Raw genomic sequence first — 12,830 nt, 5'->3', positions numbered from 1 at the left:
CACACACACACACACACACTTTGGTATTTGTGGTTTATGAGGACAATAGGTGTAATGGTTTTTAAACTGTATATCCTAGTGTCCCACACCTTAACCTACCCCTTACAGGAAAGTTTATGAATTTTCAAAAAAACATCATTTAGTATGTTTTTAAGCCTTTTGAATGATGGGAACATTGGCATTGTCCTCATAACTCATCTTCAAATTGTAATACCTCTGTCATACCCTTGTCAACTAACTTGTGTCCCCTAAAACCACAAAACCAGCACACACACACACACACACACACTAATAGATGATTGGTGTGTATTTCTGGCACTCTCTCTTAAAATAGCTCCATGTTTGCCTAGAGACCCATGGGAAAGAAGAGATGGGATCTACAAATTCACTGGAACAAAACTAAGCTGTCTTATTTTTCACAAACATTGACTGATGGTTTCTCACTTTTCAAGAGCACCGGCCACTACACAAACTACGCAGGTAAGCTTCTCAACTTTTTTAGCAAATCAGTGGCGTTTTCTTCATGCTTATTCTTGAGTTACCATTTATATATTAGTAGCTCTATACTGTAACCGATGCATAAGCTTATAAAAGTAAGTTTTATGAAGAAACTTTTAAAATGTAAAAGGTCACAGCTGGTGATACCAGATGGAAAATTCATTTGAGAATTTCATTTGAGTTGGTTATGGCTAACAGATGCAACATGTGTGGACATGACTGCTCTATCTGTCCATTCATAGGTCTGTCAATAAAAAGGATTCATTGAGTCAAACTAAAACCTGTCTTCAGGTGTTATGTCATATGTTTACTCAGTTCATGCACTAGGAGAACTGAGGATTGTTTTGTTGTCCTATAAGGACAAAAAGTCAGTGAGTGCATCTTATCAGATCCTGGTCTAGACTTTGAAGTGTTATGAGCAGACTGTTCAGAAATACATCCCATTTAGAAGCAGGTAAAAGCACACTGTGTTGTCAACACTTGCATGAGGACTGCTCTTTTAAATCCCAGTGGCCCAGTGTATTATATATATATATATATATATATATATATATATATATATATATATATATATATATATATATATATATATTACTCTTAATACCACAAAGTGAATAAGCCACGAGTTTCTAATGGATTTTTTTTTTTTCAATGGTGGCAATAGTCTGTTAACATTGGCTCAATGAGAAACGATATATTCAGCAACAGGGGAAAAAATTATCTGCCAAACAAAGACATTGGCCAATTAAATAATATAAATAGTATTAGTATACTTTTTTGTTTTACCTAAGCTAAAAATTTACATTTTAAAATGTATGTTGCTAGAATAATCTTACTGAATTTTTTTATTCCCTGTTGTCCCAAAAGAAAATATTAAAAAATATATGAAATGATACACTGAAAAGGTACATTTTAAATTTTTTTAATCAAATCTGCAACAATATTGTGAAAATACATTTTTCTACCAGTTTTCTACACAGTAAACCTTATCAAATCGTGCATTTTAATTCTCATAAGAAACACAAAGCTGACGAATTGCACTTTAAACATTAATACATTCACAAACATGCAGAAATTTCAAATACATCATAAAAAGTAATCATTTACCTGAGGTTACCTTTTACATTTAACTATAAACTTTACATAAAGACAATATTTAAAAACACTACGAATTTTATACGCTGTAAAATATTTTAGACCTTATTTTAGAGGATTTAACTAAACTCTCATAACCAAAAAAAAAACAAACTCTGACTTTGGGATGGTGGAACCGGAAATGCTAACACAAAGATATACAAACTGTTTAAACTAATTTTAGTAATAAGGAGGTTACGCTACCCAGTGTTTAGTGTCATTTCACATGAATTCTACCATTCTCTCAAGATATTTGAGCTCATTAAACAAGATCCTACACCTCAAATGTTTGGCAAAAATAACAAAATAATCTGATAAGAGGTGCTTTGAATTTGAAGGGTTAGGCTAGCTCACCTAAAAATGAAAATGCCATGACATTCCACATCATTGTTCATTTTCAGAACACGTTTTAGGTTAAACCACTGTACTCACCCTGAATACTGATATGATGTCTGTTCTACTGTGCAAAACTTCCTATAGAGAGTCATAGGTCTCAGATTTATCAAAAATATATCTTAATACGTCTTCTAAAGATGATTAAAGGGTTATGGGTTTGGGTACGTCATGAGGGTGAGTAATTAACAACAATTTTCATTTTTGGTTAAACTAACCTTTTAAATCCTCGTTGTACTCCATGCTGAGGGCATACAATAGTCCAAAGACTACAATAAATACATTTACGAAGTCTTCTGAAGCTGTCAATCATCACCTCCTCTTCCGAGACATAGGAGACATTAAGCACACTTGGCAGAGCTCTTGAAGTGCATCTGCCGCTGCTTGCTATTCCAATTTTCATTGCAACTGTGTGCTTCTCCAATGGCTGTTAAAAACCAAAAATAGCAATGTCAATGTAATATATATTTCTGACTTTATAACTCACAATTGTGTGATATAAAATATAAATTCTGCCTTTTTTCCTCAGAATTGTGAGATGTAAACTTACTTTATATCTCGTAATTCTGACTCTCACAATAATTTAACTGAGCACACAGCTCATCCCACTCTGCCGCCGGAGCAAAAAAAAAGTACTTCAAATGTGAAATTAAAACCGCCAGCAGGTGGCAACAAGTCACTTTTAACAAGTGAGTCATTGCGATTTAGCCGATTTAATATATATATGTTCCGAAATGCAAATTGTGATTATGTTTGACGGCGAAATAAAGCAAAAACAGACAATAATTAGTCTAAAACGTATATTCTTTAATATTACAATCTTGATTATTAAACTGAATAAAATTAATATCGCATCTGTAATCATGTTGCAGTGTGATATCGATTAACTCTTTAAAATGATAGAAATAAATACATTTTCTGCTCACATATCTTGCATTTTTGCTCTAACGCATTTTAAAAGCCTGAATATCGCGCAGTGAAAGAGCACGCGTTGATGCACGCGCACCTTCATCACGTACCTCAGCGTAAGAGTGCACTTTGTAGTTGGGTTTTGTAGTTTAATTTTCTCGATATTCTCATAATGTCAAGCCCCATGTCGTTAACAGCGATCACGATATTATTGTGTGTAAAACATTTGGAAACACGGTGTAATTCGTTTAGCGAATGCAGAGGCAGTAATGTAACAACCACGTTTTTATGTCGAAATAACTGAGACCTGCACTCTGTTTAACTTAAACATGACTTAATAAATACAAAATGTAATACTCAAATAACTTGAATGATGGAAAATGCGTGTGCAAATGATGTTTATCGCTCCTCAGCGTAGGCTCCGCTTTCCCGCTCTCCCGCTCACAGGGATTTGAATCACACCAACGGTTTCTCTCAGGCTCATGCGTAGTTGCGTACACGAGTTTTTCGCTGCAAGCCTTTTTAAATTTATTTATTTATTTATTTATTTAATTCGACCTTCAGCTAAAATTAGTACATTGTATCATTGGGAAGCAATTTGTTTAATCAATATTTATTTTTCAGTTTCCACAGTTTTTAAAAATGTACTTTTTTAAAAAAATTGTATTTTAGTCTTTTTTATTTCCAAAAATGCCATTCTAAAAAACTATTTGGAATGGAATGGTGTTGGCTTACAAAGAATAAACGAAAAACCGTCTCTAATATGAATAACTAAAATATACTTTGCAGGTGTAGATTATTCAACACACTCTCATGCTAATTCACAATTTTTATTCTATTTTACATTGTGGTGAACTGGTGGCTAATTCAAATGATCTTATTCGTAGGTTTCATTCATTTCAAGTTCATACCCAATCACCACCTCGTAAGATAGATATGTTTTGTCATATCATGTTTAATTCTGTAGGAAAACAGCAAAAGCTTGAAGCGCGCAAGCTTCATTCCTAAAGCCGCAGAGTTTTCACAATTCAAATTCTGATTAGCCTTTTTGATATGTAGCAGAATGAGAATGGCTCATGTGATTATCTTCCCTGCATTAACACTAATGACTTCAGCACAAAAGCTGAGGACCAGGCAAACAGCCGTTAGTGCGGGATGCAGGGTTGTTTTGTTGATGGGTCATCCAACGATTGTTCAGCAGTTCCAGGAACATGCATGCTGTCTTATTCCAATTATCAATTAGCATTAGTGAATCAGTGCGGTGTGCTTTCGTTCCATTCAAGTGACACTGTAATCCAGTATGTGGCTATATTATTTTCCATTAGGACCAAGCTGTCAGGCCATGTGGGTGACAGGAGCTTGAGTCAAGACCCCTTCGACACTCCATTATCTCCGTTATATTTGTTGTTCTGTTGTCACTGACATGAATACTAGCAATGGCCTGTTTATATTGTTAATTAATGAATCTATGTCAGTGTTATACCATATTATGCATCCAATCTAGTTTATATTATATTATAGATTTATTTCTGTCAAACGATTAATCGATTGCATATTAAATATATTGATATGTAATATAAATTATATAAATACATGCATGTAAATGCATCTAAATTATTTCGAAATATATACTGTATGGGTGTGTATTTATATATTCATTCAAAATATTATCAGTACATACAAATTATGTCATCAAAAACTTATCTTATAAAAAACTTATAAAAAACAACACTAATTATTAGTAATGTATGTGGATTAGTTTCCCATGATTTTTTTTGCCAAGATCCTTCTTATACTCTTTAAAATATCAACATATACTTTGAACTAGATAACAAACACACACACAAACACACATGTTCCTTCTTTGGAGAACATATTAATAATTTTTAACATCATAAGTACTTTTTCATTTTCTATTAAATGAAATATTTTAGAGTAAATGTTTTTCCCAAAGTTTAGAGCTGCTCTCACTTAAGCATTCTGTAAACTCATTATGTGATATATCGCCCACATGCATCAGTTTTTTAGTTTGGCTGCATAACCTGAGCTGGTTCTTTCATAAAAATGGAGCTGAGCTGTTCATGAATGGGTCTAATAGGCTCTGCATTCCCCAACCTGCTGGATGAATGGTGCTCATATATGAGACTCTAAATGTAAATTGCATTGTACAGTGTGCACATGCATTCCCTCGTCATGCATAATGTAGGATTATGTGGGTGAATTCAACAGTATAATGTAGCTTTTATGGTTTGTGCGTGTATTTATAACTTACAATATGTTTTGTTCTTCACATGCTATGTAAAGACATTATTTACATTATTATTATACATTAGAACCAAGGCTAACCAAGGTTAGATGATGTGCAATAACGTGTCCTTACCAGGAGCAAATGGGATTTTCCTGGAAATTCTTGATTTTCTTTCCACGTTGTAAAAATGGTGCATAAAAGGCCAATTGGAGCAGTTTTCTCTGGTTGTGGAATTTTACTTAAGATGTAGTCTTATTATTCTGCAAACGGAGGGATTTGTCATATCATATTGACTACACATCCACTTCCACAGTCATTCTCTTCTTGTTCATGCTGTATGTTAATATACATGAGGGGTGATACTAAGGACCAAGGAATTAAGATTAGTGTGGGTGGAGCTACATGATGCAGTGGTGAAAAAAGATTCTCATTAGAAAAACTATTGTGTGTTCCCATTTTCCCCAGTAGCAAAAGAAAAATCATGGTAGCATTTTGGAGCTTTTTTCAGCTAAATGGTATACAGTGTGACGGGGTGAAGAATCACATGACAAGGAGCTCAAGAAAAACAACCCCCGGAGGGTGAATTTATTAACAATAAATGAGAATACATGGAAAGGTGGTCCAAAATGTCCCGGCGCTGTGGTGTTCATGCTCTCCGGTGTCCCTGTGTGCCATGAGGAGTGAGGCTGACTGGTGTCTGAGAAGGGCAATAAGAGAGAAATATTAGTTTCAGCTGCATTGGAGATGTTTCTCAGACAGTGGCGTCTTCCTGCTGCTTTTATAGCCAGTTCCTGATGAGCAGCAGGTACGACCGATCAGCCTGCGCGGGGCACAGTCAGTTGCTCCTTGTCTGTTTCCAGGGCGACGCTGATGAGTAATCGGGACGCTCGGCACACTAGTTAAACTGACGTTTTGCCAGTGGAACAATTTGTGCTGAATTTAGAGCAATGAATGTTAAATTCATTATATTTGTGCTAACTTGAAAGTAAGTCATGAAGATTGCTTAAACCTTGTTTTTAATTTATTCTCAAGCCAAACTAGGTGTCATTATTAGTAAGATTGGGCTTCTGTTTTATGTTTTCGAGAAGAGGCTCTGGTTAAACACATCTGGGAAAGTTTGAATGCAGCAGGACATGATGTAATACATTACTGCTCAGTAGTCTGCCAACAAGATGTCAGTTACGAAAAAACACTTGTTTGTTGTATAATCAGGCCACCCTGATGACTACAGACATCATTAGTGTTGCAAAAGATAAGCAGAAGACAGGAAACTGTTAGTGCTTTGCCACATGTAACCCAGTGGGGAGGTCATTGTTTATCTTTGCTTCTTAAAATATGAACTGAAATATTTGTTTTGCCATTAGATGAAACAAAAACTGGAAAACTGGAAAGTTACACCGAACTTTGAGAAAAATGACAGTTATATATATTTTGTATAGCTTAAACAAATTTGTAACTAGGCAATAAACACTTGCTGTAGTAAACTTTGCATACTTTGGCCATACTTTATAGAACCCCTGTTTGTGAGCTGTAATTCACAAACTGTCGAAGGTTACTTTCTCCCACTATTTTTTTGTTGTTGAGTACATACCATTGTGTCCTGACGTTCTTTGGCTGTGGGCGAAACATGCTTTGGTGAATCAAAGCTGTTTGTTTCAGAGTCCTTGCACCCAGCTTTTATTACTTCAGTGTGTCTCAGAGACAAAACAATAAAGCAGACTGACGCAGAATGTGTGGTATTATGAGTATAGATGCTAGAAGAAATTTGGAAGGGGTTCATGCTAAGGCCAAATGGGGACATCGCTCTTTCTGGAGAACCAGCTAATTTGAGCTTGTTTACAAACAAATAAAAAGTTCCCACAGTGCAACAATTTTTAATTTAAACATTGTAATTTACAATTTATTAGCGACTACAATACTTTTATACATTGAATGTTAAAAAATGACAACTTTTTTGAAAACTAGCCCCAGGCTTGTACTTTTATAAAACTATATTTTATGTTAAAACATACAACCTGTAAAAAAGTATATGATAAGTGATAATAATAGTAAAATAAGGTATCTGTGAAATGTTTTTTTGTTGTTTTTGAAAGGGGAAGTTACTGCATGGAAATGTCATTTGCTGTGGTCAGGAGAAAAAAAAAACAGAATCACCTCCTCAGCAGTTTAACTTTCACTTTATCTGAATTGTTTTCCTTTTCCTTACTATTTGGCATAAAATAGACTGTTAAATTTGCTCACTTCTGGGAAATGAACATCTTTGAGTTAGGTTAGCCAGATGGCATACACCGGTCAATCATGTGACATAACTTTATGAGCCAGACTGTGTAATTTCATGCAGTCTACAGCTAGTCCTGATATTACTGCATAGTTTTCCTGCTCACACATATTAAACTCAAAACACATGAAAGTTTAACTGGTCACTGAAGTCACTGAACTCGCATGTCAGCACAAAATCATAACACAAACTTTAGAGAAGAAATCCAGAGCTCAAATGTTTTCATCAAACCAACATGTGCCGAGAACTCTAGACAACTGCACCATTTAACCCAGAAAACAGTCCTATACCTATTATGAGTAAACCTTGTAATTAACCTTTAGGCTAGAGGTAATTTCCTTTCTTTGAGAAGACAGCATTATTTATTCTGTCTCCCATGCAGCTTAAACCAAATCCAATTATTGATCTGTTGACATGCATTCCATTCTCCTATATCTGCTGGAAGAAAAAAGTCATTTATATTCCAGTTTTTGCGTCATTTTTCAGAACATTCATGATAGAGGCCTAAACCAACAGCACAGGGTTCACAAATCAAATTCTGTCCACAGATAGCATAATTATTAGCACCCACTGTCTGCTTTGTTCTGTCATGCGATTCAAGGGATTATGCAAATCATGCAATGACATATAGGTAAATACATCCAAAATTGTCCTTGAATTCACGGAATAAGTTGAAATCCTTAAAGAAAAGTGGCGTGTTTGCACTCAAAGTCAACCCATCAGAGTGCTAGTCCAGAAAATGTATCCCATGCTTAAACTGGATTGCATATATTCTAAAGATGTGGAGTTTTTAATTGGAATACTATGGGCTAAAATCAACTGGCATAACTCAACCCAGAGTAATTTAGCATCTTGATGTGTCTAGTCAAAGTCAGCACACAAGTATTCATTCATACTGGACCCATCAAGCAACATGGCGCCGATCCAGCAATAATAAGGTGGGAACGTACTGTAAAGACCTTCCATCCGGCCGAAAAAAGACCTCTCTTGTATGTTTTTAGAGGAAAAAAATGATTGCCTATGATTAGCACCTTTGCAGACATGAAGGGAATAAATGATCACTTATTATGTTGTTTTTCAAATGTGGCCTAAGGTACACCAATTGCAGTGGTAGACCCCTTAGAGCAACCCAGTGTTAAGTGCCTTTCTGAAGGACACACAATAACATGGTAAGAGCAACTAACAGGCTTTGCATTAGCGGTCTGGATCATAAATTTATGCACTTCTCTCTAATTTACATAATTGGAATGTAGCCTTATCTTGAGTTTTTTTTCTTGTCACGATTTTGCTTTCAGTATAGGCTTATCAGTCCATGCCAAATATCCGGTTCACCAGTCACTCCCCATTTTTCTTAGTTTCAGGTGAAATAACGTCAGATATACAATTACCCAAAGACATATTTGGACAATTAAGTCACACATCAAATGCACAAGTTTCATTGTATAATGTATCAAAACATTAGACCAATTTATTTTGAAGTAAAATTGTCTTTTAAGTGATCAAACAACAAATACACAGTTCAAAATAAAGATAAAATGTATTGAACCTATTTTAGCCAAAAGTTAGCATGACATGACAATGCCAAGATGGTGGCTGTGAGTCCAGACTGCTAATAACTTTTGATAACTAAAATGTGTTCCAAGTTAATTATTATCATTTAAAATGCATTTTTACTTGCAAATATCCGCCTTTGATTCTAACTATAACGTTAAACAATCCAAAATCCTTCTCCTACTGTTCATGTGCACTGATTTGTGGTGATTAAGCAGATGCCGCTATGAGTCAGCTCATTAGAGGGGGTTAATTGAAATGGTGACTTAAGCATCAAATATGTGTCAGTTTGCCTCAGACCAACAGCTTCCTACTCAGAATTAAACAACTAAATCTATTACTGACCTTTTCAAGGCTTGCAGACCACGCACTACACTGACAAGAAAGAGAGGTGAAGTTCAAAGGGTTTAAATTGGTTTCACAGATAATGTATCCTGTTGTTGAGAAGATTGATATCTTGTAGGCCGAACAGCCAACACTGAAAATAGGACATTTATTTCATATATAAAAAAATTAGATGTTTGGGGCAATTTGTCAAAATGGCCAGTTGATCATTATTATCTTCCTACTTTCAATTTGTCTTCCTTGCTGTTCAACTGTGATCTTGTAATCTACAATAATCCCCAATAACATCAGAAATTAGAGTTACTGTTTCTATCGGGAGGCTGAGCCGATGTAAAACTGCTGACATTTTGTCCTTGTGGCTGATCGCCATGGATGGACACGCAGTGGATGCTTTGCAACCTCATTACAGTAACTATTCTTCTCATTAGTTTGCCCGTAAATATCACAGTCCTTCTTGTAATATATATCTCAACCCTGTGAAAACAAGGGCACTGGTGAATGGGGCCTTGGAATTGGGTGCCAAAGGAAAGACTGTCTCAGTCATCGATTGTAAATCTCCTTTTGTGTTCAGCATGCTGTAAAATTTTCCCTCGCCACTTGCTTCATTTCTTCCCCAGCAGGAACAAATCTCTTGACAGATCTTGTTGTGTTTACAACGGTTTCGCTTTAACATCCACCTCTGTATAGGTGGTGTTTTCGAATAAGTGAGAATTTGACCTTCTTTATTTCCACACTAGAGCGTGGGCAAACTTCTGAATATTTTATTAATGCCGCACATGCAAGTTCTCTGGAGAACATGACATAGTAAGTGCATGAGGTCATAACTTTAACCCTCCTGGATGATGGTTAGAGATGATGTCATTCACAGGCTAAGTAAAGGAATTTGAGCACTCAAACCTTAGTCTTTTATCTAAATAATTGCTTCTGCCAGACAAATATGGGCATACTACTCATTTAAGATTCATGTATTTGCAGTAATGCCACAGGAGAATCAAAGAACATTAAGTCAATAGTTCTTAAAATTCCCCTATTATGGGTAATGTATGGATCATATTTTGGTTTTGGGAGCTTGAGAGCTTCTGAAACAATAAAATGTATTTATTTTTGTAATTACCACTAGGTGCATACAGTGTTTTGAAATGACAGATTACAACTGATATGACACAATGGTCTTCCAGACTTGTGGTATTCTGAAGAATTTCTGATGTGACTACATTTCATAACAATCATTGCATATCAGTAAAATAGCTGCAGTGCAGCATAGAGGCCATGTCGTGACTCATTTGATAGGTCTCCGTTGGTGATGCTCCTCTGCCCTCGGCCATTCAGACTCTTCAGGGCTTCCCAGGCACTAGTGATTCGACCACAGCTCATGCTATGCATGACTAGTCTCGTTCTTCAGGGTCAGACCTGGGCATAAGTAGAGCGTCAACCCCCCTGCTGTCAAAGAACACCTACACTGCTCTAAGACTCACGCTTAACATTGGCAGCCAACATACAAACATACCCACACAAACGCATCTGTTATGCTGTCACTTTTTACTGCGGCAACACCTAACCTTGCAAAGCCTGTGGAGAGAACAACATGAATACTTCGACTGCTTTAAACAAACAAGCATCTATTTGCACTGCATTTTGGTCTGTATTATTGATGGATGATACAAGTGTAAATAAAAAATAGCATGACCATTAACCATCCAATACAATTATAAAATAATTTTAAAAAATCTAATATTATTCGGAAACCTGCTCATAATAACCTGCGTTACACCAAAAGGGACTTTAATGACGTTGCATTTAAATACAGGTAACACTTTACAATAAGGTGTCATTTGGTAACATTAGTTAACTAACATGAACAATAAATCTATTACATTATTTATTTATCTTTGTTAACATTAGTTCATAAAAATTCATTCACTCATTTTTAGTTATTGTTAGCTCACAGTGCATTAGAGCAATCCAGGAGGCCCCCCAACACTGCATGTTTTCTATGTCTCCTTAATCAAACACGCACCTGATTCAGATAATCGGCTCATTAGTAGAGACTCCAAGAACTGAAATGGGATTGTTAGAAAAAGGAGAGACTGGGGCCTCCAAGAACATGGTTGGCAACCACTGCATTAGAGGAATAATTCACCCAAAAGTGAAAACTCTGTCATCGTTTACTCACCCTTGAGCAGTTTCAAATCCGTATAACTTTCTTTGTTCTGCCGAACACAAAGAAAACATTTTAAAGAAACTTTGTACCCAGGCCGTTTTTGGTCACCAAAACAAAGAAATTCATACAGGTTTGGATATACTTGATAGGAAAATGATGACAGAATATTATTTTTGGGTGAACAAATGTTAAGAAATGTTAACAAACACTTGTCATTTTAATAGTGCATTAGGAAATGCTAACATTAGCATCAACGAAGATTGATAAATGCTGTAGAAATAGTTCATAATTAGTTAATGTTAAACAAATCACAATACAACCCAATTAGCATGGCCCAATGGAAAAAAGCTGAAACACAATTAATTTAACACAACCCAACAGAAGCAAGCTGCAATAAACATCTTCAAACCGACAATGACATACAACAACGGACTACATGGTTAGGTGCTTGACACCTGTGCTAATGGATCGGACTGAAACGCCTCAGTTTAATAATTAAGAGGTGTCTCCAAATACTTTTGTCCTTATAGTTAGTAATTTGAACATGGTTCTTCAGTTGTACACCCTGTATCTTTTTCACAGCTGTAAATCTAATCCTAATATGTTTCTTTGGAAATTGATTTTAAATTTTTGATTTTGATAAGGTTTTGATAAGCTGGCCGCCACCTAAACTGCGTCCCGCTGACTGTCTCCAACCTGCTGTGACCTGCTGAGGAGATACATGGTGTTCTTGGTCTAAATCACAGCATGAGGGCGACCACATAGTGCATGTCATGCATTTAAATGGTTATTGTGAGCACAGGCTGTTGCAGCATTATGTGTGCACGGGCCTGTAAAAAGCTGATAACGGTTGATAAACATTTGAGCCTCTGAGCATCATTGTTAAGTTCTCTACCGCTTTGGTGTTTCTATCTCCATTTGTGTGTGACTCAAAATGTTAGTATTTTATGTAACAAAAAATCACCCATGGCTTCAACATCATCCAAGGTCTACTAGATGTCAAGGCAAAGATGAATAAATGCTGTATTATTGCTATAATGTTGATGAAATCAAATATATATGGATATGTTAAGACATAGGGTCTAAGTTTTAATAAGCGTTACCCTGGACCACAAAACCAGTCGTATAGCTCAGGTTTGTAATTGCCAGAAATATATTGTATAGAGTAAAATGATACATTTTTTCTTTTATGCCAAAAATCATTAGGATATGTCCCGGTAATATATAAATATATCAAAACTTCCATTTTTATTAGTAAAAGCATTGCTAAAGACTTCACGTGGACAACTTTAAAAATTATTTTCTTAATAGCC

The 12,830-nt window shown here is 35.7% G+C and overlaps 1 protein-coding gene across 2 annotated transcripts in view; it reads left to right on the top strand.

Moving 5' to 3' along the window:
- Positions 1–367: 367 nt before the first annotated feature.
- The window catches only part of lepr (leptin receptor), a 35,464-nt gene continuing 23,001 nt past the window's right edge, over positions 368–12,830 (top strand). Inside the window, exon 1 of one of the 2 annotated variants that reach the window (XM_043242424.1) lies at positions 368–480. The gene's annotated coding sequence lies outside the window, so the exon portion shown is untranslated. The remainder of the gene's footprint in view (positions 481–12,830) is intronic. The other variant, XM_043242425.1, reaches the window with a different exon arrangement.

The sequence above is a fragment of the Puntigrus tetrazona genome, chromosome 6 (assembly GCF_018831695.1).
Source record: "Puntigrus tetrazona isolate hp1 chromosome 6, ASM1883169v1, whole genome shotgun sequence".
NCBI lineage: Eukaryota > Metazoa > Chordata > Actinopteri > Cypriniformes > Cyprinidae > Puntigrus > Puntigrus tetrazona.
The sequence above is the reverse complement of the archived record's forward strand: the minus strand, read 5'-3'. Positions and strand labels throughout refer to the sequence as shown.